Below are 27,002 nucleotides of genomic sequence, written 5' to 3'. Positions count from 1 at the left end.
TAGCTGGGGATGAATGGATAGGTTGGAGATAGATGTTGGCACACATTTTGGGGTTAGAAACAGTAGGAGAGAAAGAGAAAATTTCAATTGTGGGAGGAGGAAGAATGTGGGAATTCAAAAGTAAAATTTTGGACATTTTAAGACGGAGATTCCTGAGAGACAGTAAAGTAGAGCTATTCAGTAGACAGTGGATCCACGAACCTATCTGCCAGATGGGAGGCAAGGATGAGTGACAGGTGAAGGTGAATGTTACCATTTAGATGACGTTATGTCATGAGTGTGGAAGATCACTTAGGGAAAGAGTGCAGAGAAAGAAGAATAGAAGGTCAATATTTAGGAGTGTGGCACAGAGTGCGCCTTACGAAAGAGACAGAAGGAGTGGTCAGAGGGGAAGGAACAAAGCCAGGAATTTGTAATAGTACGGAAGCCAAGAGAATAAACCCTTCGAGAAGGAGGCGTGGGTAACAGTATAAAATGTGATCAGAGTTTAACAGTATAAAATGTGATCAGAGGACTGAGAAGTGGTCTTTGGATTTCCAACACGAAAACAAAGCTGATCTGGAGTCATGAGTACAGAAATAAGACAAGAGCATGTATGATGCTAAGGGCGTGGCAGTCTGTATCAACACCGATTTTAAAAAGCTTCGAGGCGAATCATCTTGCACAGTGTAGTATAAGGACAGGAATGAAAAGACAAGAGTAGTGTCTTAATTATTTACATTTGGAAGCTGATCAGAGAAACCAGTCAGGAGAATCCAGTGAGAACAAAGGAGTAGGAGTGACTCTGTGTAAAGCTACAAAGGAAAACAAAAGAAAAAGAGAGGCATGTGCGAGAGAGTAAGAGCAAGAGGCTTAGGAGAGAGGAAAGGGCGGGGGAGTAGAACTGAGCTGGGGCCAGTCTGAAAAACAAGAAAACCTAAAACCCAAACCACCGATATTGTTGTATAACAAAGTATGTTACAAAGATTCTCTGGGAGGCCTGCGAGTTGGTCCTACGTGATAATTTAGGCTGAGTGGAGATTACACAGTCTCACTTTTTCCTACTATTTATGGGTGCAGGCAATTAGCTTAGCAACATTACACAGTAGTAGCAGAGCTATTGCATTTCTTGTCCTGTGGGGACGTCAGTGCAGAGTCATTTTCTGACTGTCAGGGCAGAGGATTTGGTCTCTGGATAGTAATTATAGTTTATGTAGGAAGTCTTCCTACCCAGAGGAGAAACTATCACAAACACTATCAGCAAATGATACACTACTTCCTTTTGCATTCTTAACATAGCATAACTAAGCTACCAGATAAATCAGAGAAGCATACACATTCTTTAGAAATTATTTTCTTGAATGTACATAGTCACTGATTGGTAGAGATCAGGTCTCTACTTCTGTCTTCATTCTTTTTTTCAAATTTATTTAATTTTAATTAAGTCTTGGATTTCACCTTTTGTTCATTAATTTATTCAACAAAAATTTCATTACTATGTATCAGGGACCAGAAATCTTAGTGTGAGTAAGGCACACTCCAGCCTTCATGACCCCATGCCCTAGTGAAGGAGACTAGCTTATATTTATTTAGTAGCATTCTTTGCAGTTTATAAGCATTTGAAACTCACAGCAACCTTGAGAGGAAGACAGAGTAGATAGTGGTAGGAAGAGATTGAACAGCTGACAAGGTATAAACGGTAGACTTCCATGATGGACTCCTCTGTGATAGTCAAGATCAAGGTCATTGAGCTGGTAATTAGTGGAATGACGCACACGATTGCAAATTAAGATATCCAATTACTACTCTGAATAAATGGTAGAGAGTTGAAGCTACAGTGCTCTTAAGTTGACCTGATCATTCCCAAGTACCAAAGTGACAGAGTTGTTCAGGTAAGAACAGGACTGGAAATATCGCTAAAAAAAGAGGTCTCACAGTTCAATCAGGCAAACTGTTGTATTTTAACATAACAGGGAAATAAAATTATTGGATAAATGCACAGATGTGGTGTAGGAACATGAGATTAAAAAGAGGAAAGAGGTATGTATTCTAAATCTAGATAAGGAGATAATATTTTGTCAGGGAGGAAAATGTAACCAGCAAAAGAGGCACGGGCAAGTCTAGGGTCATTTCCTTCTACCTATTAAAAAAATACTGCATGATAACTTTGCTCTTTGACACAGATGGCAATTGCCAGAAGCTGAAGGGAGGCATACAAATGATTCTTATCCTTCTTCAGAGAATTGGCCAAGATGATAGATAAAATGATGACTAACACCCTCTAATTCAATTATTTCTAATGAAAACAACAGAATATGACAAATAAGGAATACAGAGAATTTTAAAGGAATCCCTCACTGTAAATGACAACTCATGTTCTGGAAGACTACTTAGACAACCCTCACTGACACTCTTTCCAGTGAGATAAATGCCTTGATTAATAACAAAAATAACTTGCTTCTTTCCATGCCCTTCTTCACCCCCCAAACTCTATAACATGGAATTCGGTTTAAAGCCAAATTGGTGAATTTGCAAATATTGTGTGCTTATACATGCTCTGAATGCTACTATCTGCATCAACTATGATAAATTTTCACATGATTTCATACTGACTATACCAAGAAGATCATATTTTTAAAAGAAATGTTTCTTCATTAGCATGAGAACAATTTTTTTTTTTTTAAAATCCAGTTAGGTTCTGTTCTATGCTACATATTTCATAGCTTTTTTCTTTTAGGGCACAGAGAAGAGGAAACAGTGTCTATAAAAGACCTTAACTTCCCATAGCAGTGTTTTAAATCACATCTGGCCTACTGGTCACCATCAACAGGCAATAGGGAGGAGTGTTCCAGCAAATTTGCAAAGGCTCTTTGCTCTTGGCACATTTTCCATTTTTATCTGTACTTGGCAGATTTCTGTTCATCTTTCAAGATCCAGCACACGTGTCAACTTTTCTGTGGAACTTTTCTGGACTTCTGTAGGCAGGACTAATTGCTTCTTTTCAGCTTCCACAGAACTCTGCCCAAAGCTCTGTTTGATATTTTCCCCATTATTTTATAAGTTTACATGGCTATTTTCTCCTTTAGACTATGAGTTTCTCAACAGTAATGCCCTTGTCTTATTAATCTTCTAATTCCCAACATCTATCAGAATATCTGACCTACAAGATATTCACTAAATAAGCACAGATTTGAATGAATGAGTAGATGAATGCAAGACGGTATATATTTCATCAGTCCAAGGTCAAAGTTTTCCCTCTGTCATGTGAGTGATTTGGGGAGGAGACAGTAATCTCCAACTGAGTTTAGTAGCCCGGGGGCCAGTCTACATTAACACCAATATGCTGAAATTTCCATGGTTTACATATGCAAAGTGAAGCAGAGATAGAAAGTGTGTGAATTATGTTGATGTAATGTTGGACAAGTGGTCAATCTGACGATTCATTTTGCCTCCCAAGTATTTCTATAATCATAATCAGATTTTTCAGAAACACATACTACAGCATTTTTAAAAAATTATGATCCTGTGGCTTCTAGTATTTAAACAGACATCTGCTTTTTCACTAGAAATGTAAGACCAGATCTAATGTATTTTTGGCTTAAGAAGTAGGGGAAAATGATGGACAATTATGATTTGATTCACATTCATCACATTTTAATAAATTTAATCCTATTTTACAGTTAACTTTACCTTTGATGATTAAAGGTAGGGAAGTGAGGAGAATATCTTGTAAAAACAGTTCTTATATCTTGTTTTTATACTAAAACTTCAAAATGCATTTTAAATTTCATATCTTTTGTTCTTTCTGTTAAACTTGGTATAAAAAATAATTTTTGTCAAGAAAATTATATTTTTGCCCTGTGTATACATATATATACACACATTTACACAGATATAAAACAGCAAATGCCTGAACCACTAGAAAATGACACACAATTTGAACCAAGGGGTAAAAAAATCGAAGGTCTGCAACATTTCATACTGAGGAAAATAAAGAAAATTGCTTAAAAACACACAAAAAAATGTTACAGGAATTTGTTCAACAATTGCAGAAGGGTTGCTACTTCATGACTCATTGTCCCTTATTACTTTTATCTCTAAGCGTAATATGCACTATTCTGCTTATGTACAAGTTGAGGTCTCAGCTTTGGTCTCTGGTTCTCATTTAGATCCAGCCATTGACACTGCTGTCAGAAGCTCTCGGGCGGAGATGCAAGAGACGATGAGGAATACCCAGCTGCACTACCTGCAAAGGGGTACATGGCTTGGAAGTGAATGGCCTATTTCTGATTTTTAAAGACTGAAATACGAGAGGAATCATTTTTACACTGTTCTGCATCACTCACGTCATAGGCTTAAGGAGCTCAAAAAAAAATCACGTGAAAGATAATGCTCTTGATGTGAAGCAAAAGGAAATTTTTATTTTGGCTGTTTTAATTTCCTAGATTTACCACCTTCCCATTTTATAATAGCCATCTTTCAGTATTTACTGGTCAGGGTCAGTCACATTTACTTCATGTATCATTTTCTGATATGCAAATTCTCTCTGGTACTTCCTCTAATGACAAGTCCAGTCTTCTGTTGGGATACAATTTTGTTTATGTTGCTAATTTCTTAATTTCCTTGCTTCTACCCTCTCTCTTTATTGCAAAGTACCACATGAAACTAAATGAGATTTTTTGTGTGTGTTGTTTTTAAGTCTTCGACTGTCCTGCTGCTCAATTTCCAGCTGAAGTTATAATCTTCTGTTTGGGATACTACAGTTGATTACTCTAGAAATGACTGTAATATTCATTATCCACCATTTGTTGGAAGGGTGGAAGAAAACTGTGATTAAATAAAAATTGACTTGAATTTTGCTTCAAACTTCTACTACACCACTTTAAGAGCTTAATCAAAATTTTGCTGTTGATGTTTCTAAATGTTTTTCTCTATCACTTGCTTGGTCAACACAAATGTGGTAGATTGAGTTATTGACTCCATTATTTATCACTGCCAGAATTCACACCCTTGCCCAAGGAACTCTGCAGTTCTTCCCACTGGAGATGGCATGTGTATTTGCACTTTGACATTGGACTTGACCTTGACTTGCTTTGACCAATAAGACTTTTGTTGTGCTTGCATGTTTAGGCTTGTCTTCTCACATCACTGTCACCTTTGTAAAAACTACACTAAATTAAACAACTAAATTAAACTAAACAACTAAACTAAACAACTAAACTAAACTAAATTAAACTAAACTAAACACCACCCTGTTAAGCATGTTGGTCCAAGGAAAGTGGGAGATACAGAAACATATTGGAACTCAGCCCTCACTCTTGGGTCCACCCCAACCTAGAAGGCCAATTCCCTGCCTAACTACATCCAAGTAAGAAAAAATAAATGATTGCTGTTTTAAATCACTGAGCTTTGGGAATGTTTATGATGCGAAGTAGCTGACTAAAACAACTATCTACTTTCACGACTATGAGAAGAACAATTTATTATCGACTTCAGTTACCTCATCAATTAATATTTATGCAATATTCATTGTGTGCAGAAATATGCATTCTGGTGAACTATAAAATATATAGAAATTTTGGATACTGTTCTGGAACATTCTAGTGGAAGAGCATGGCATTCATCTAATTCATTATTTTGTTAACATTTATTAAGAGCTTCTCTGTGCCAAACACTGTGCTGCAGTCCAAAAGAACAAATATAAACAAGAAGGAGATCTGACTTCAATGAACATGAGGCCTAGTAGGAAGGGAAAGACTTGAAAACAAAGCAGTGCTTTATAAAGTTACACAGAGCACAGTGCTTTGGACTCCAGCGTATGGTGTCAGAGCACTTGAGTTTGAATCCAGCTCAACCTCTTCTTTCATCTTGATTTGCCTTAGTTTCCTCACTTATAAAAGCTGGAGAATTGGCAGTTAGGGCAGTGCCTAATATACAACATGAACTCATTTCTAGTTATTATCACTATTACTATTGTTATGTCAAACTCAATAGCATATGTAATATTATGGTGGATGAAGTCATCAACATTTCCTTGAGCATGACATATTTAGAGACATGGGAGGTACTGTGCTAAATGCTGAGGGGGATCAGAAAAGGAATGAAGTGACCCTCCACTCTCAAGGAGCTTACTAGAAACATCCTGAGGATAAGGCCAGTGGTTATGGAGAGTAAAGAAAAATTGTCACAGGAAGAATCATAATATGTACCTTGTCAATTCAAAGAAATTAAAACAAAAATATTCCATGTCCCTATAACCACCCAGACCTGACCAGTGGTGTTTATCTCAACCTTGCTGAAGACAATACTATGTAAACTCACACTTGATGGTTATAATTAAAATTAGAAAGTAAGAATTTGCATTTCTTCCTTGGTAAATTGACCCAACCTGAACCTCACCCTCAGAAGCATAGAATAGCAAATCCCTGTGTAATCCTATTTAAATTGTCTATACTGGTCTGTAGCCATACTGCTACCATTTGTAAAACAAAGATAAATAAATAAAATAAAATTTAATCTGGATTCCAGAGCTTGCCTTATCCACCACATTTGTATTCCAGATTAAGCACCTATAAAAGAGGCCTTATGCTGATCCAAGGTTTCAGATTAACCACAATATTTAATTTCTGTCCAAAATACACATGCCAAAACACACACACACACACACACACACACACAACAAAGAGAATGATCTTATTATTTAACTTTAGTATGAAGTACAAAAGTAATTATAAGATAATATATAGCATAAAGGCTATATGTATCTGGAACAAGAAAAGGATCACTTACTTAGATTTGGCCTAAGTGACAGGGTGGTTCATGGGAGGTGCAGAGTTGGGGTAAGAAATGAACTGATTCTATACATATATACACACACACACACACACACGCACACACACACACATATATAATTATAATATATTATATTATGATTATGTGCCATATATTTTAATAATTTGATATTAATTTAATAATGATATAATAATATATAATATATTATAATATATTATCTACTACACATAAAATATATATATAAGCTTTAGATATGTTTCCCTCTAAAATGACACATTTGGTTGATTACAAAAGTATATAAACTCAAACACGCACACATCCCGTATTCACAAATTAATAAGTAAAGACAGATATCTTTATTAAAATGGGCAAAGGATATGAGAAAGTAATCTATAGGAAAGAAAATATAAATGGCTAACACATAAAAATATGTTTGACCTTACCATAACTACAGAAGTTAAAACTGTATATCTATTAAAGAAACTAAATTTGTATTTCCAGACTTAGGTGGCTTCACTGGTTAATTCTACAAAACACGCAAGGAAGAAATAACAAATTCTATACAAATTCTTCTAGAAAATTTTAAAGAAAGGGATCCTTCCCAATCCATTTTATGAGGTCACTCTTATTTTGATGTCAAAACTGCACAAAGACACGAAAAGAAACTATAAAACAATATCTCCGATAATTATAGGTGAAAAAATTTAAAATAGAATTTTAAAAAATGAAATCCAAAAATTTATAAGAAATATTTTATGTCATAACCAAATAGAGTTTATGCCAGAAATACAAGTCTGGTAAAAAGGACCCAAACGCGAACATTTCAATAGATGTAGAAAAGCAGTTGACAAAATTCAACATCGATTACTGATAATAACTCTTAGCAAGGCGGAAATCATAGGGAATTTCATCAACCTGAGAAAATACATCTATGAAAAATCCATAGCTAGCACAATAGTAATGCTGAAAGACTAAAAGCTTCCAACCCAAGATTAGGAAGAAGATAAGGATGTCCACATTCAACACTTTTATTAAATATTTTGCTAGAGGTTCTAACCAATGTTATAAAGCAAGAAAAAAAAAGAAAAAAAAATTTCAGATTATATGATTTCCTATGTTGAAAATGTGATGGATTTTACAAAAATGTTACAGAATTTATAAGTGAATCTGGCAAGGTTGCAGGATATAAGATCAATATTTATAAAGTAAATGTATTTCTATATACTAGCAACAACAATAAAAAATTGAAATTAAAAAAATATAATTTATATTGGCATCAAAACATGAAATTCTTAGAGATAAATCTGACAAAAGATGTAAAGGATCTGTACACAGAGAACTAAAAACTATATTGGTGTAAGAAATGAAAGATGTAAATAATCAGAATGATATATGGCGTTCATGGTTTGAAAGACTCAATATTGTTCAATCTATAGATTGAACACAATCTCGAACAAAATTTTTAACAGGCTTTCCATGTAAAAACTCAAAAACATACTCTAATTTCATTGGGAAAGGCAAAGAGCCTAGAATAATCAAAACAATTTTTAAAAAGAATAAAATTATAGAGCTAAAATTCCCTGGTTTTAACACTTATTATAAAGCTACAGAATTAAGATAGAGTGGTGTTAACATAAAAATAAACAAATAAGTGGAAAAGACTAGAGTCTTCAGAAATAAATCCACATACATATGGACAACTGAATTTTGACAAAAGTACCATTTACTGGATAAAGAATATTAGCCTTCAACAAATGGTACTAGATCTTTGAACATGCCAAATGCAAAACGAAAACAAAAACAAAAACATGTTTTATAGTGTATATAAAAATTAAGTCAAAAAAGTTATAGACATAAATGTAAAACCTAACACTATATAATTTTAGAAAAAGAAGAAAAATTTCTGACCTCAGCTTAAGCAAATATCTTATGGATAAGACATCAAAACATGTTTCATAAAATGATACATAAAAATTATACTTCACAAACAAACAAAAAGCTTCTGCTACTCAAAGGCACTGTTAAGAAAATGTAAAGACAAATCATTCTGGGAGAAAATATTTGCAAATTGCATTTTCGATCAATCACTTGTATTCAGAATATATAATTTCCAAAATTCAATAAGCAAAATGCAAACAGGCTAATACAAATAGACAAAAATATTTGAACACATATGTCACTGTATATTGAAAATGGTTAACGTAATTTTCATTAGGGAAGTGAAATTAAAACTACAATGTGAAACCAGTACACATCTGTTAGAATGGCACAAATGAACAAAGACTGGCAATACTGTCAGTAAGTATATGTATAAACTACACTGGAAAAGATTCACTTTATGCAAAGGAAGGCTAGAAAATAATAATAACAGAGGAATAAAACACAGGAGACATATAGAAAGTGACACACTGGACTGTGGAAATCTTTCTACATTGATAGATAATATACAAAGTACACTTTTCCTTTTGCATGCTTATATCATATTCTGCTTAGTGTTGTAGTTCATAATTTAATTCATCTACCACCAATGATAACTGTTTAAATTATATCCATATCTTTACTATTTTAAACACTGCTGTGGTGAACATCTTTACAGATACGTCTTTGTTATTTAGGGCTTGTTTATTTGTTTTAAAGCATCAGACAGGAGTACATTTTCTTCTCTCACAGCAAAGTGGCTCGCTGTGGAAGAACAGCACTGTCTGAACACAATATATAACCATGTTATTTTTCCATAATTTAGAAACTACTCAAGTTCCTTCCAAAAAATTACTTGGGTGGCATTGGCAATATAGATGATCCTTCTGTTCAGGATTGAATTGTAGCAAATTTAATGTAAGCCTCAGACTGGTTGTGCTAGAGAAAATTCCTTAGCCTTAACTCTTATGCTTATGTTCATGTAGGAGCTCCAGTCAGTAATAGGTACTTTTGGACCAAGGAGCATATGGTAAGAAAATAACAACAATGACAACGCAACGTGTCACCACCAACACCACCATAAATGCCTAGTAGCAAGCTGTGGACTGAGCACTTCCTATTATCTTATTTACTCCTGAAGGTAGTAAATGGCACAGACATTATCGTCTTCATCTAATATCATTAAATCTAGTCAAAAGTTGTTCAAGGAATGTCCCCCAGTTTTTTCGCTCGTAAGGAAAGGGGTTAAGCAGACTCAAATCCAGATCTTTCTTACAGAAAAGCCACACTCTTCGCCAGGATCTTACAGCTACACTTAACATTAAAAATACTCTGGAATTTCAATGTATGACAGTAATGAATATATTATGTAAAGGGTGCAATATTTACATGATAAAATATTCTACACACATTGGAAAGATACATTCACAATTCATTAATTCAAACAAAGCTAGATTATAAAATGTAGTCATTCAAATTTTGTCCCTGAGATAGTGGAAGGACATGTAAACAAGTCTATACTGTTCCAAATCTTTTTTTTTTTTTTTCATTTTACTCCTCCAGGGCGTTTAGGAAGACTGCATATGTCAATTTATTTTTAGCAAACTTGGGACCTTGTGGCAGAAGTAATATAAACCACTTATATGCTTGGATCTTCTAAACACCCTGCATAAGCCCCCTGCTTTGTCTTATCCCACCAGAGCAAACTTGGAGGTCATGTGTTTCAAAAAATTTTAGCTATATTATGGTTGAGCTTCTAACACACAGAGACTCTGGCTGTGGGAAGCAGAAGCCCTTCCAACCTGCATTAGACATACGATGCAAGTTAAAAACAAACCTTTGTTCTATCAAGCCTCTGTAATTTGGGAGTTTATCACTGCAGCATAATCTAGCAAACCTGACTAATAATTTCTCCATGTTTGGACACTATGCAAAACTTTCAGGGAAATATATATCAAACGAGATTTTTCTCTTTTAATTTTTAAATTATGTGATTTATTTCCTCTTTTTCTCTTCTTTGCATTTTATATTTTTTCTTATAAAAAATGCCTGCATATTATATAATCAAATTATTTTTTAAATTGCCTAGATATCTTTTGCAGTTATTAATCAAGACAGTCTCAATACTTCAGAAAGTTTCTCTACTGCTTTTTAAGAAATTTTCTTTCTTTCTCAGCTTAACATACGTTTTAATCTTAATGTATATGTCATTAATTGAAGTCTATAAAAACTACACTAATCTTGATTTATATTAACCTTCTTGGAACAAATAATTTTCCATTAAATGGCATACTACTTTATAGTTTTCTTTAAATGTTTCAAAATTTTTTTTCATTTATGTCAGATTTTGTTTGAAAACTTTTGACTACATTGTTTTTATTGTCTTCAGCTCCATATAGAGCTTTTTGAAGGCAAGAAACATGTCTTATAATTTCTGGTATTTCACACAAGTCCAAGTATAGATGTGACTCTAAAAGTATTTATGACTTGTGCCCATGAACATGGAAATTTTCATTATCATTTTCACATTATATTTTATTATGGAAGTCTCTGAGAACTGTATATTGACAACTTAAGCAAGAGAGACAAGATGAGGAGGGAGGAAGTGATTATTGATTACAGGAACATTGAGTTAATATTATATCAAACAGTGGCCTCCAAGAGACTCCGAGAACTGTGTATTGATTATTGACACCTCTCTGAGTCAATAAGCTGATCAGTTATGAGAGCTTCTCTAAAAATAATCCTTAAATAATTTTTCTTGCTGGTTCAGAAAGCAGCTGTTCCAACTGTGTTTTTGCACTTATGTTTCTGTGTTTATAAATCTGTGTCCATGGAAAGTGACGAGATCAGGAAGGAGAAAAGAAAAGAAGGAAGGGATGAAGAAAAGTTGAAAGGAGCTCATGAACAACCAGATCAAGTAGTCACTTGACAGCTGGACTTCTTTTTCTCAAGAGAAGTTGTATCAGACAGCATTTCACCTCGCATAGTCCTGTACTCAATGAAAACAATGCCAGCTAAAAAACCATTGGTCTTAGGCATCATTTGGTTTATTGGAGATTGAGGAATAATAACACATCATCAAAAACTGAAATAGCGTCAGAAACCATGAACTCTTCCTTGACTTATATTAGTCCATTATGATCAGAAATAGTTTTGGGCAGAGTTATTTAAAAAATCTTATTTGTAAAATTTCCCTTTGTTTTGCAATTAGAGGATAAAACATGTTTTAAATATTTAATGATAAACTCTCTGGAAAATGGGTTGACTGTTAAGCAAGGACATCCTGAAGCCATGGATCAGGGAAAGGGATGCCCAGTGCTGATTGAGTTTTTAGTAAACTCTAAGATTTATATCTTGAATAAATAAGCATTCCTTCTTACAAAGTGAGCAGTTCTCACCCTCTTAAAATCATTCGTACCCTTCTACAAAATTGAAAAGCAACATGGAACATGTAGCATTTTTATATCCTCTAGTTTCAGGGTGTCATAGCCATTTTAGTTATAGCCTTGTCCTGATTTCTTTTGAAAACCTTTGATTAGCTCTGTTCTAACATTCTCCATTTTAATGTCTGTTCCTCTACAGGTAGCCATGCACATCAGCAGAGCCCTAAGTGGAATGCAAGAAATGACTAGACAAACAAACATCCTTTAAGATGTAGTTTGCAAACTCTTCCTTGTTTGCTGCCTACTGTCTGTTTTTAAATAATGTACAAATCAACTTCAGTACCATGGAAATAATCAACACAGGATCAAAACCTGGAGTTTCTAGTACAGCATAAATCAAAAGCTGTAGGAATCCAACAGCTGGAGCCTGTCTCATTATTTCCCTGTTCTTTGATGTGCTTTTCAGCCAAGTATCTTAGAGAATGTCGCAGAAATGTCTATCTACAAATTCTACATTGCTTACATATTATAGTTTCCAACAGAGATAAATACTGTAACTGAGTTCTCATTTTCAAAATAGAGCCCCCTCTTTTTCATCTTCTTTATGCACACAATCTTGTAAATAGCAGAACTGAAAATCAGCTGCATCTAATAAGAGAATCAAGTTTGTTACTGACTCTGAGATGTTAGTTTCCATTAGATCATCCATCATAGCTTTATTATGTGATCAACTGCCTAATTAATTTTGTACTGGGGTATTTAGACAGAACACTGAATGTTTCAGTGGGGTTTTGCTATAATCCTGCACCTGCGGCTTCAGAGATTTAGATATCCTCCTATCATAAGTTTGTACTATGCCTATAATCACTTCTGCTTCAGTAGGATTCCAGCAATTCAGCCCATTGAAATTCAGCAATATGAATTTCAGAAACAGCAGAATATTTGCATCTGTGGTTATGTTTCTTTGGACTTTAATCAGATCAAAGTCACCATGAGATATTAAGAGTGCTAGATACAATATTTTGTTCAGACAGTTTTAGTGGTTAAATCAGACACTGTTTTGATTTTCTCTGCTTATCTGTTAATATGAACAGATGCGATCATGCTATTGTATAATGACTCTTGATTGCCAGCAGTATTTGATTTTTTGCAACCATTCGGCAGTGATAATTAAAGATAACGGGATATCCTATACAGTAATAATTAAAGATAGCTTTGTGGGCTTTATCACATGCATAAATGCCATAGAAGAAAAATTGGTTCTCTGAAGTTCATTATTTAATGCATATTTTTGGAAGGCCAAGTTTGAAAAGTCTTAAAAAGAGACATTTAGGTGCAAAAGTCTTAGCTAAAGCTGAGTTGATTTGAGCATTTTTTAATTGTTCTGGCTGCTGTACACTGAGGCTTTGTTCTTTATTTGTTCAGAGAACCATAATCCTGAATGTGCTGCTCACAAGACAAAAACATAGAAGAGTCAGATAATATGGAATCTTATATTTCACATATAAATAGTTATTCACAAATGTACATATGAAGAATCAAGAAGAGGAAATATAAGCTCTTAAAACCCTGCCTTTATCTACACTTAGAAGCTATAGGTGATACTTCAAGATGCCGACAACCCCTATCAGAGGACATTAAGACTCTTGGGAATGAAGCTGAACTAAAACATTTTATTATTTTTTTCAATTAATTTAAAGGGATGACAATGGCTTGTCAAAAAAGGCAAGCCTCCAAGCAAGGCCATCGGTGGGTTCAGTTGAGCACGCCTGCCTCTAGAAATGCATTGCTTATTAAGTATAAGGATGGCATATAAAGTACAAACCCACAATTAAAATTGAATGTCAGATTAAAAAAAAAAAAAAGAAAAGAAATCTTTAGTATAAGTATATGCCATAAAATATTTGGGATATACTTATACTATAAAATTATTTTTGTGTGTGTATCTAAAATTCTGATTGAACTCCTTATATTCGTATTTGCAAAATCTGGCAACTCTTTACAAACATCCATACTTTCTGATGACCAGGCTCAGAGCACCGGCTCTCTTTTTCTAAGGGGTATTTGATGGGGTGGAGCAAGGGCTAGAGCAATAGTTGAATGAAGCCTTGTAACATAAGCCCTGTTAGCTGGGAGTTAGCAAGCTAAGTGTTAGCCAGGTAAGTTTCCTGGGCAGGGAACCAACCTCTCCTCAGGCCAAGTCTACCTGTGCTTTGGTCCCTCCTGCTGCCCCTCGGTGTTCAAGCAGACAGTACTTGGCGATGAGATGCTAAATGAAAGAGGAAATGGGCAATATATTACTCTAAGTGGATTTAATCAGGAGTCTATTACACTGATTGAAAAAAAGAGAGTGTAGAGTTTTTATCACCTTCTTAAAGGATGGATAATAAGTAAAGATTCCCGATTTGACCACAACTTTACCCATCTGGAATAGTGTGTATGTTCTGTCAGTCTTTTTATCCCCACTCCACCTCCGTGCTAATCAGAATTTTGACTCAAATTCCTCTGAATTAAGGGGGGAAAAAAATATTAAGTATTTCTATATGTGGTTTCTTAAGTTCTTTGATAAGCCAAACTAAAACCACACAAAAAGACATAAAGGGTAATAAATTTGTTAATAGCTATAATGTTGTATTGCATAGAAGTTATGAGTCAGCAGTGGGAAGACTTTAAGGAAGGCAGACTTCTCCCTCCTTAATCTCAATGTCAAGAGTTTAAAATTATCTATGAGTGGTACTAAAGAGTCAGAATCAGAATACTAACATAATTAGCCTTCCACTTATCAGCTACGTGAACTTGGAGAAATTATTTACCCACTTCAAGCTGGAGTGTCTGGTTCTTTAAAATGGGTATAATAACAAAACAATCATGGGAGATAACGTGAACAACAAATGAGGTGATGCATTGGGGTAACAGTTACTAGCATGTAGTAGCTATTTAATTAAAATGAATTATTTTCCTTATAAGTATGACTTGAATATTCTTAATAGTTTATATTTTCAAACGTATCTTTAGAGTGTTATTTTGTAAAGATTTTGACAAATATCCGTATCCTTCAAAGTGGACAGCCTGTAAGTGGACTTGAGAAAAATAAAAGCAAAATTCCAATAAACCTTTGCCTAGTAAAATTTTCACCATAAGGAAAAGGTGTGCTCAATAAAAGTATATCCTATGAATATTAGAATTAGAATTTTGTCATGATTGGTTTATGACATAATGGTTATATAATTTATAATTGAAATTTTCACTAATATCAGTTAAGTCCATTATGTTATAACACTTATTTTGAATATGCAGATTTGGTCTGATGCAGTTGATATACTAGAAAATAATAAGTGGAATGTGAATCAATCATGTTTGTGTACTATTTTATCTGGGTGAAACACAAGGTGAACACAGACAACCATACCCAGCTGATGCAAAGCTTCATAAAAATACACAAAATACACAATCTTCGAACATCTACCAGTTACTAAACTTCTCTGCTGCTGTTATGAACCATACGCATTGTTCTTTCTGATATAAGAGAACCTTCCTTTCTAACTCTTCTCATATTCACTTCCACAGACAAACTTCAGGATTTTTTTTTTTGAGATAAATGACCACATTAGTTACAATATTTATGTATTTCTGAACCATTTAACATGTGTAAACCTATGCTACTATTTTCGTTAGGTTCCTACTTTTTAAAATTCAATAGTAATTATTAAAAATAATGTCAACAGTACGTTCTTGAGTGTTGTTCCCTACCCTCATTTTCCCCATAGGTCTCCTGTTTTTTATTGTGTGATTTGCGTAGGAAAGTGATTTTTAGAAACGAGTATGTTGCATTCCAGCAGAACTGACTGTATAGTGAAGGTATAAATTTCTCAATTTTAAATTAAGTTTCTGGTTACAGAAAAAAGAAGACAGATTAATCTTTTTTGTTTGTTTGTTTCTGGAATTTAATCTGCCTATAACTTAAGCATCTAATTCAATGTCTAGAATATAACTTGTACATCCATTCAAGATTAGAGAATGGAAGAGGACAGTAGAAGGTCGATATTAATTCTTGTTAACAGTTTAACTTATTTTTAATAAATTAGCTAAATCTTCCCTAACATTAATAGTAGCTTGCCATGTAAATGTTTCTATGGATACTTAAGAAGTTGAATCAAATGCAGATAGGTATTTATAACCAATAAATCCATAGATAACAACTTCACTTTCTTCTCTCAAACAAGAATAACAATTTAACAATTTAATTTTAATAATACAATTTAACAATTACCAAACTAGTTTTAAAGCTCATGAGATTTTCTTTCTTTCTTTCTTTTTTTTTCCTCCAGTATTTAATCATATAAATACTTATTTCACTTTCAGGCAAAAGTTCCTATCTTAGTGCTATTATACATCTACATCGAAGCTGAATGGGCTCAAGCTATTAAGCAGATGATGCCATTTTCGATGTGGCATTCAAATGTTTATTGCTAACTTCCAGACTGCATGATTAATTTTGATCATGGTTCAGGATCCAGCCTAGCCCGCATCCCAGTTAATCCACTAGTATTTTATCTAATAAGTGATAAAAAAAAAAAAATTTAAAGCACTTGCATGGGAGCTTTGTTCTGTTTAAGAAATGATGTCTACCATCCGCCCAAAAAGGCCAATTAAAGCATTTCTTTTCTTTCCTAAAGCTGCTGACTGTATACTAAGATGTGCCTGTTTAAAAAAAAAATACACACACACACACACACACACACACACACACACACACACACACACACTTCCCTGTTATTCTTACCCGCTGGAGCTGAGAAATGTCTATGTGTGTTTTTCTGTAAGAAAGGTGGATAATGACGCTTTAGGTGTCCTGTTCTTCTCTCTGGTCCTATGTCTTAGGAACCTATCAATTTCTTCATGAAAAAGAGCTCTAGAAGCATTTGTGCTGACAGTGTGCTAGTTCCTTTATATACCAATTTACACATAATAGGGTGAAACAATTTTATGATTCCATGTGTGACCTATTGGGGTGACAGTATAAGCCTTGATGAGCTCATCAGAGATCAAACTCTTTAGCAAGTTACCGACAGATGCCGTTTTAAACCTAGGAAGTAGGTCAGATTTATTACCTATATCAATCCTTTTATACAGTAGGGCAGAGACATAAAAAGGAAGAAAGAGCGTGTGCGTGCAGGAACTAGTTGACAGACACAATACAAAAATAAGTCTATCCTTCAGAATATCTCTCATTTAAAAAATACAAACATTACATCTTGAGGTATAAACCATGCACGTTCCAGCTGTCCTTCCAGGCTGTCCTGTGTAAAGTGTGACTGTGCTACCTGTGATTAAAAGGACAATTTTTCACGATGCATGGTTGGGAACAATGATCATTCCTATTATCTTAATACAGCCCTGTTAACTAAGTAAATACTAGCACACATTATGCTTTTAATATGACCTGTGAATTAAAATATACATATATTTGCCAGCTAAAAAGTGAATCCAGTATAATAATATGTAAGCCAAAATCATTCTCGAAGGTTCTCAAAGATTTTGAGTTCTGCCTAAAATTCTCAAGTGAATATTTCTGTTACATCGTCAGTTCTACATTCAATCCGTTTTTGTGCCCTTTTAGCACCTTAATTTCCACTGCTATTAGTAAAAATAAATTTAGACTCCAAATAAAAACAAAGTAAACAAATTAAAAAAAAAAAACATGCTCTAGCTTATATTTCTAGAAGTGTATTTACTTAGATTTTAGAAGAACATAATTACAATTCAAATAGTCTCTCTTGTCCCTGACTGGTTAAATAATTAATGGAAGAAAAAAAAAAGAGTGCCTTTTTTCATGAAAAATTAGAAGTTTGCAATTTACATTGATAAATCACAACACAGTCACGAGACCTTTTTTCTTAATCTCCTTTTGCATTTAATTTATGATAACCCAGTAAAAGTCAAAATAAATGTCCCAGATTAAAACACTTAACATCTACATGTGCTAATTATTAAAGTTTTAAAGAATTAAAATAATAAATAGAGTCAAAAATGAGATCCTCAGAGAATCATATTTTATAATTGAAACATATGAATCCTAAATATGCTTTCTTGGCCAATCATGGCATTTCCATGGATATACCGTAAAATTCAGAACGCACCCACATATTCCAATTAATGTTTCCATCTCGGCCAACTTACTTGGTGGATTCAGAAAGCCAGAATATGCTAACAACTTCACATACAGAGCATATGAGTTGGGCCCATAATTTAACAAGTTACTCTATCCAAATAGTGACACATGCTCCTAATATGAAACAACAGGTAGAGTTCAAAATAACACCACAAAAGGCTAAAAAAGATAGGGCAAAATTAATATTGCATATTATCACTTGTAATTGTAAAAACATAACATATTTTCCTTTTTTAGATGGAGGGGTTATACAGGCCACAGATATGAGGAACCATCTGTCACATCTGGGTGTGACCCATCCTGTAACAAATGAATCCAAAGACATTTTCAAAGCACTATGTAAAGTTACTTGGTTGGAAAATATTTCTGAAATACATTAATAAATTCCTACGAGTCAATTAACATATCTACTCTATGTTTCATCCACCTATTCCATAAGAGACAAATAATGGTCTGTCAAAGCACAGTTGCCAGATTATAACCTTGGTTAGGTATCATCCTTTAGAAAAATGGCAGGCAGACAAAGGAAGAAAAAAATTATTAGAAATAAAACATTTGTGGGAACTGGGGTAGATTTTAGCTCAGAGAAATACCTTTCAGGATAACATATGTTCTTAATTTAAGTTTGTCTCTCCCTCTGACTTGTTTTTCTTAAGCAATATTTAATCAGTTTGTAAGGCAACTGATCAATTACCTCCACCACTGCTATTGCCTGGTATTTATGTCCCTTTGCTTGCTATTAGATAGTAAAAGATAGAGTTTCATTTTGCTCACCATGTCAAGTGTATATAACAAAGATAGTTCCTGTTCAACTTTCTACAAATCATTATCTGATTATCTAGACTTTATATCTGTGCTCAATAGTTTGCTTTATTTCTAGGCCAACAACTATGTAGACACGAGACCAATTTCAATGGTAGTGGCAGGATCCTTGAAGTAAAATTATAGAAAAACACTTAACAAAATGCTTATTCCTAGGCTCCAATACTGCCCTGCTGAACCTGATATTTAGGGTCAGAAAGCTGTATTATTAACAATTTTCCTAGCTGATTCTTATGTCCACTAATGTTTGGAGATGAGTGCTTTCAACAACTTTACGGCTCAATAGAATCTCCACTATACGTTAATAAGCAAAATCCAAATGGAGAGAAGAAAGCATAGTTCTATTTGTTAGTCACACTTTGAGGGAAGCAAGAGAAAATACTGGCTAAATAAAATTTTGGAGTTGTGTTTGACTTTGATTAATTCCTGCTGTTCTCCCCCCTATTATTACAAAAAATAAAAATGTGATGACCTGAACTTTGGGTCCGTTATACAAACTAAATTTCTGAATCCATTTGTGGAAATTATCTCATAACTAGTGAAATGGGGACATATTATATGCACACATGCATTATTTTATGCTTTTATTCTTATTATCAATCACATATTAATTGTCCCATGAGTGCATCAATTATTATTTTAAATCTGAAGTAAAAATATAAATAAGAGGTGATCTCTGCCTCTAGGAAAAAAAACTTGTTACCAAAAATTTGAAAATAAATACAATGACTAGACTCTACTATAACTGAGATATGAGCAAAATACTATAGGAACAATGTTTTAACATAGTTCCTGTGGGCAATAAAGGAAAAAAAAAGATCAATAGAGTCTTTGAGACACAAGCTGGATATTCTTTGGGTAAAGAGATTATTTTTAGCAAAAGCATGAGGTATGGATGTAGGGTGTGTTCAGAAAACAAGTTGGTGTGGCTCCTTTATAAGGTCACGGGAATTCACACCTCAAGTGAGGAGGGTGTAACCAATCCTGCTGCGTGTTTTGTGCCTATGTTGGAGATGAATTTAGGAACTGTGTTCACAGAAGACTTGACATTAAGACTGTCTAGAAAGATAAATAGGATTTCACCATCAAGCAATGAAAATACTCTGACAGCAGAAACAGCATGAGTTAAAGGAAAGAGAACATTAGAATGTTCTCTGTCACTAGGGAACAATGTCATTCCATTGCCTTAGAATAATAATGAATGTAGTAGAGGATGACAATATGTAAAATTGGAAGATAAGATTAAGGTTATAATATAAAAAGCTATAAATTATAAACTAAGATATTTAGATGATATTCTAAATGGAATGAAATGGAATGAATGAAAGAATAAATAAATGAAATAAAATATTTAATAAGGTGAATGATTCAATCAAAGGTCTCTTTTAAAATGATAATTAGAGCAGCAGTATAGGAAATGAATTGAGCCAAATAAGGGACTTGTACCCAAGAAATGGTGTATTAATTTAAAGAATGAATATATATACATTCTTTTTTTTTTCTTCAGTGGAAATCTTTTCCAGATTTAATATAAATATATATTTATAATATTTAACATATCTGTGTGTAATTAAAAATGGCTCAAATGAATAAAATAATTCATAAAATAGTAAAAAATTACTGGGCCAGGAAGATAGAGGCTCAGGGAGGTGAACCTGGAACTTGAGGCTACCTTTTGTTTTTTTTCTTTCAATATTCTTTGCCAATTCTATACTGATGACTGTAGGCTAATCATGATTTTTACAGTCTCGTTGGGTTAAACAGACAGATATTAGTATCTAAGAGGTCAGGTGGAGAAAACCTATCTACCATTCTTTGAGTAGGAATACTGAAATGCTGCATCTTAGAAATAATTTTAAAAGAGAAATAAACAGAGCCCTTCAGAGACGTGCAATTCATCTCCAAATGAACTGATTCCAAGATTGCTATTTCTCACAGGTTAGGAAGAAAACCTATATCCTTTTTGCAAGAAGAAAAAAATATCAGATCTCAAAATTCTATAAATACAATGCCTAACAAAATAAAAAATAGCCAGACACATTAGGAAACAAAACCACATGAACCAATTCAGCAAAAACAATAAAAATTAGAAGCAGACCTACTGATGGTCCGGATACTAATCAGTCATAAATTTTAAAAGTAACCACTTCATTATGTGCAATAAGATAAAATAAAAAGTGTCAGAATGTTAGAATTGCAGATCTAGAAATGAAAATATTAGTGAAATTTTCAGAACATAAAAATAGTAATTCAAATTAAGAACTCGATATATGGGATTAACAGCAGGTTAAACATAGGTGCCAAAAGAATTAGAGAACTGGATGATAATTGAGAATAATGAAGGGAACAGAGAGAGACAAAGGAAGGAAAGTATATGAGGAGAAGGAAAACAGCTACAAAATACACAGTGAGAAGAGAAAATCTAGACAGTGAAGGGAGCACCTATCATATTTGAACAGATAATAACTGTGAACCTTCCCAAACTAATGAAAGCTATCAGGCCAAATACATAAGAGATTACTTGAATAGGCACTTTACAAAAGAGTATATGCAAGTAGAACATAAACATGTGAAAAGGTATTCAATCTCTTGTTAATTAAGGAGACGCAAATAAAAATCACAATGAAATAATACACATACATAAGAATGGCTAAAATTAAAAAAAATGACAATCTCAAATGTTGTTAGATATATAGATCAATAAAATCTCACAGAATGATGGTTAAAATAAAATTGCTACCTCTTTAGAAAGTGTTTTTACATTACCTGCTAAAGTTGAACATATCTAAACCATAGCCCACAAATTCCACCCTTTAAAATTTACCTAATAGAAATTCAAGTACATAAGCTTGAAGAAACATATATGTGAATGTTCACACTGGTATGATTTAGTTGATTGTATAAACAACACCAATACTCATTAATATTTAATAAATACATTGTAACATATCCGTGTCTGGAATATTGTATAGCACCCACAATGACTAAGATACAACTTTGCACAACATAGATGAATTTCATGCCCATAATGTTAAGTGAAAGAAGCCAGGTACAGTAAAATACATTTTATGTACTTCTTTTAGTAGAAAGTTAAAGGAACTGGGAAAACTAAGCCATGCTTATATGGTAAAACCATGGTAAGAGTGATTATAGTAAATGCCAGGACGATGATTCATTTGGAAATGAGGAAGAAGTGTGATGGGAAAAAGCAGGAAGGGGCTTCTAGCGTGTAAGTCATGATCTGTTTATTGATCTGAACGGTATTCACATGGAGGTTGGGTTTTTTAATAATTCATTGTTTTAACATTTGTTTTGTGCATTTTTATCTGTGCATTTTTAAAAAAGTATTTGTGACAGTAGTTTAGAAATGAGGAGAACAGTTGTATGCTTAAATTTTTAAAAATGTTCATTCAACATTCTAAGACTGTCAGATACAAACTAAATTAAAAATCAATTCAAGTAACTAAAATAAATTTACTTTTTCTTATTAGGCAACATTAATTTAAATTATGAATATCCTCTTAAATCATTTTTAAAGTTTGTTGTTGTTTTTCATGTCCAATAGAATTGCTTTTCATAAATGAATTTTCTTTACCTCAAATAAAATTTGCACCTGTGTTAGATATGCCTTTTCTTTTACTAAATTGCCTCAAATCTATCTAATGATTTCAAGAGGTTTACTTGCTCTAAAGGTCTAGGTATTTCACAAACTGTCTTTAAAATGATGGTAAGTAAAGAAGAATTTAGATATTCTATTTCACTTTTAACTACAGAAATGTCATTTTAAAAATCAATCCTAACATGTGGTTTTTATTCTGTCATCCCTCTGCTCAGAAACTTTCAACATTTCACCATGGTTTACAGAATACAAATATATAATTACATGAGCACAGAACTGAACAGAATCTTCAGATTATTCAGGCCACCTCCATCACCTCAGAGATAACCGAAACCCCCAGATGTCATGGTGTAAGGCCATGGATGTCATGGGAGTAGTGTAGAAATTGGGTTATCTTTTGATTCTGTTCCTTTGTGCTATATATCAAATGGCAAATTCCAAAATATATATTTAAAGCTTTCCAAATTCAAAGGTTCCCACTGATTTTTGAATGCCCTAGCCCCCATAACACCCACTATCCCCTTATACCACATGAAGACATACCAGCTACATTCTGAATGTCTATGGCAAACAATTATTTCTTCAGCTTATCTGGTTGGGTGAAGGTTTTGATGTCATGGTATCAGTTAATGCTCTTAGACCACAATCAAATAATTAATTTTGCTTCAAATTAAATATATTGGAAGGAAACAGAATAGCTTCTCGAGTAAGGAAATCCTTTACAACCAGATCTTAGTAAGGGCGGAATTCAAGGCAGTTTTGATAACGTAAAAAAAAAAAAAAGAAAAAAAAGAAAGAGAAAATATGGATTCTCTTAAATTTTTTACACAGGAATAAATCAGGGACGACCTTTTCCGTCTCTGTGTTTCTCTGCTTAAAATTCAAATATAGAAAAAAGCAAGTCTTATTAGTGTGATGTGGGTCACATGTCCATCCACCCTTGGATCAGAAAGGTGAGTCACCTCCTTTGACAGTTGCAGAAGAACCACAGAGAAGTGGGGATAAGGGAAGAGCATAGTTCCATAAAGGGAAACCAAATAGAGGCACTTCTACCAGAATGGGGAAGCGATGCTGGGAGACAAAAATAACAGATGTCCACAAAAGTTACATAGTCCAAATCAATAATGACTACTGTTTACCACAACTCCCTTCCTCGGAAATTTCCAATTTAGAAAATACAATTAGTTAGGCCCCATAGTTACACCTTTCGAAGTCTTATTTTTACTAAAGTGTGTGGAGTGCCTGTGTATGCAATGTAGTTACAGAAACCAGGTAAAGAAAAAAAAAGTTAATTAAAAAACAAATTCCTAAATGATAACATATCTTTTCACCATTTAATGAAGATATAAGCTTTTAACAATTGTAATAGCAAAAGAAAAAAACAGACTTAACTTTTTAGAGTAACAACATGAGGGTGATTCTGTTCAGGTATTCTTTCCTAATCTTCCCCTTTAAATTTTCACTGCAAATACTTGGTTAATTCAGTCACATGGATGAGAATTCCACATAAATCACAACTGCCTTGCTTAGCCCCTCCTGCTTTCAACACTGGGCTTTGGACTCGATCCTGTGTAGTCCACAGCACTCCAGATGGGTCTGGGGACTGTGCCATGAGCCTCACTCACTAACCCAACATGATTTTATAGCCTTATGTTGGAGCATTATGCAGCACTATCGAGTCTACATGACATTTTTTTTTTTTTTAAGTCAGAATAATAATGACATATGGCACTGTCTTCGTAACCCTTCCATTTGGGAGAAAACAATTTTCTACTTATTTTCTTAAAACATAGGGGCTGAGTGACTGCTGCAGCTTCTGAAATGGACACTCAACACTAATGAGTGCTAGCCTACGGTGACCTATTCAGAATGGAAGGCTCACAGTGTGACATTCCATTTAAGTGGGCTAAATGATTGGACATCAGTCACAGGAGTTTAAAGGTCTGAAGAGATGGCAAAATATTATTAATTCAATATCTCTTCAATGCTAAAAAGTATGGCCAGAGGGACCCTTTGACAATTTCCTAGGCTATCAGAATACCTAATTGGAGATTAATCTCTAATAACCTCTTAATACCATTCAGAAGTTTAAACGAAGCCCAAACAAGAAAGAAATTGTCAGTTCAGTAGCACCATTTACAGATAACGCAATGAAAAACTGTTTAATTCATTACGGAGGCAAAGAGGCCCATTTCAATTTTTGCCCTATTTCTATCTGACCAATTAAATATAGTGCTGGCTAAACACTAAAATTAGAAAATGGGAACTCCTGCACCCAGCATTAACTTTAGAGACTTTCTGGGCTGATGCTTCAGGTTTCAGACCAAGGGCTTCCTTCCTTCGCACCCCAAGCTAGGTTAATCCCTCCATATTCATAGCACTTAGTGAACTAAAGCTGTGCTTTAAAAAAAAATTCTGTCACCTCCCACAGAAAGCTAACTCTATAGGAAGAGGTGATTTATCTTGCTTACTAATATATCCCAGCACCTGGAAAAATACCCAGTACACTAAGCAGAAATGCTCTCACTAACTGAGAAAAGAATGAACAAATGAATAAATGAACGTGTGTACATGGAAGCCTGATTTCTAAATTTATTGTGAATGCTTTGTAGTCACTCTTGCTCTACATATATTTTTATTCTATCAGCACATAGTTTTAGAAGAATAAAAAAAACTTTTTATGCCTTCAACAATTTCTAGCCTTTTAGAAAAGATAAATCCAAGGGTCATGAAATTCTAACATGTCACTCATCTTCTATGTGTGATCCCACATTTAGCTCAGAAAATAGGTACAAAAGGAAAGAAGAGAGCAGATGTCAGCATTCTTTATACTGGTTTCCCAAATTTGTTGAGTCAGTCTGGTTTCTTACCACTCCTTGCTTTATCTTCATTGACTCAGTAAGGAAGCTGCCTTTTGTTTGTGAAGTAAGGAGGCCCTGGGCCTTCTCTCCCAGCAGGAAAAGCTAGTGCAATAGAGTCTGACCCCATTTTTTGATGTTGAATCATTGACTTCTTTTAAGCCTCATTTTCCCTTTCTCTGTTAGCCCCACCTCTGGATAGGTTGACAAGAAAGCTGTTGCATGCCCCCTCCTTTGGCTCCTGTGGAACATTCAAACCTCGCGAACTGCCGACCCAAACCTAGCAAATTCCCTAATCTCACCTAACCACAATAAAGATCCAAACCACTTCCTCGGTACCATTCAAAACATCCTAGATCTGTTTGTGCCCACCTGGCTCTTCCTAGAAATCTCTTGTGTGAGTAATAAACTTTCTTACAAATTCTCAACATCCTACTTATTCATTGCAGGGTGGTCCAACCCATGTTCATGGGGTGATCACAAAGTAGGCAGCCTGACATAAACTGTTTTTACCATTGACTTGCTTTATACCTCAAAATGATGTGGGTACATTTATGATAAGAGTTTATTTGTATAATGCCCTTGTTAAAATTAACATTTGACTCATGATCACATATGGATTGACTCCACAGAGAGATATTCTAAAAGAAAAGGTTTTATACAATAAAATATTAATATAACACATGGGCTAAAATTAGACCCATGGGAATCACTTAGAGCTAGGCCCTGGATCCATGGGAAGACTATGCAAAAAAGGAAAGAGTTTTGTCAGTCAGGAGTAAAGAGTAAATAGTAGGCATCTTCCTCAATTACCTATCTTGCCCAGATTATTCCTAAGTTTAATGGTGTTGGGGGAGTTTAAGTTAAAGGTTTTCCAAAAGCCTGGTTTCTTGGTCACCTGCTAATAGCCACAATTTTCTCCCTCTATCCTGCCTTCTTCTCTTTCATTCTTGCCTTTATAAATTCTTAATTTCTTAATTTCCAAATTTCACTTAGCAGTCAAGTGTTATAATGATAAAGTACATAATAATGACACAATGTAAAGCGTTAATCAAGGAACTATGTGCCCCTTTTGCATCAGCAAATTTCTCATTGCCTGAAGCCTTCATAAGGCCATCGTTGGCCAAAGGGAAGCTGCTTTGGTGGCTTAGTAGTGTGCAAAAACCAAAATTCAGGCAGCATTAGGAAGAAAAAAGCTGTGAAGAATGTTTTCTAAGACAGTTACTTCAGCTATGACTCCTCTAAGACAGTAGGATCGATCGCTGGCACTAGACAGAAGCTGAGCTCTCACTCTATGCTCTAGTAGGCACTGAACCCTGCTGAGAATTTTTAGGATCAGGATGGTTTGGGAGGACATACGATGCCTAAACAAATTAGTCCCAGTCCATGTACGTGTCAGGGGGAGGTGCTATTTGATTTCTTTTGGAACCAAATATGGTGACGATGTGACTCTAAGA

Source organism: Pteropus medius, unplaced genomic scaffold (assembly GCF_902729225.1).
Source record: "Pteropus medius unplaced genomic scaffold, Ma_sr-lr_union100, whole genome shotgun sequence".
In the NCBI taxonomy this organism is placed as follows: domain Eukaryota; kingdom Metazoa; phylum Chordata; class Mammalia; order Chiroptera; family Pteropodidae; genus Pteropus; species Pteropus medius.
The sequence above is the reverse complement of the archived record's forward strand: the minus strand, read 5'-3'. Positions refer to the sequence as shown.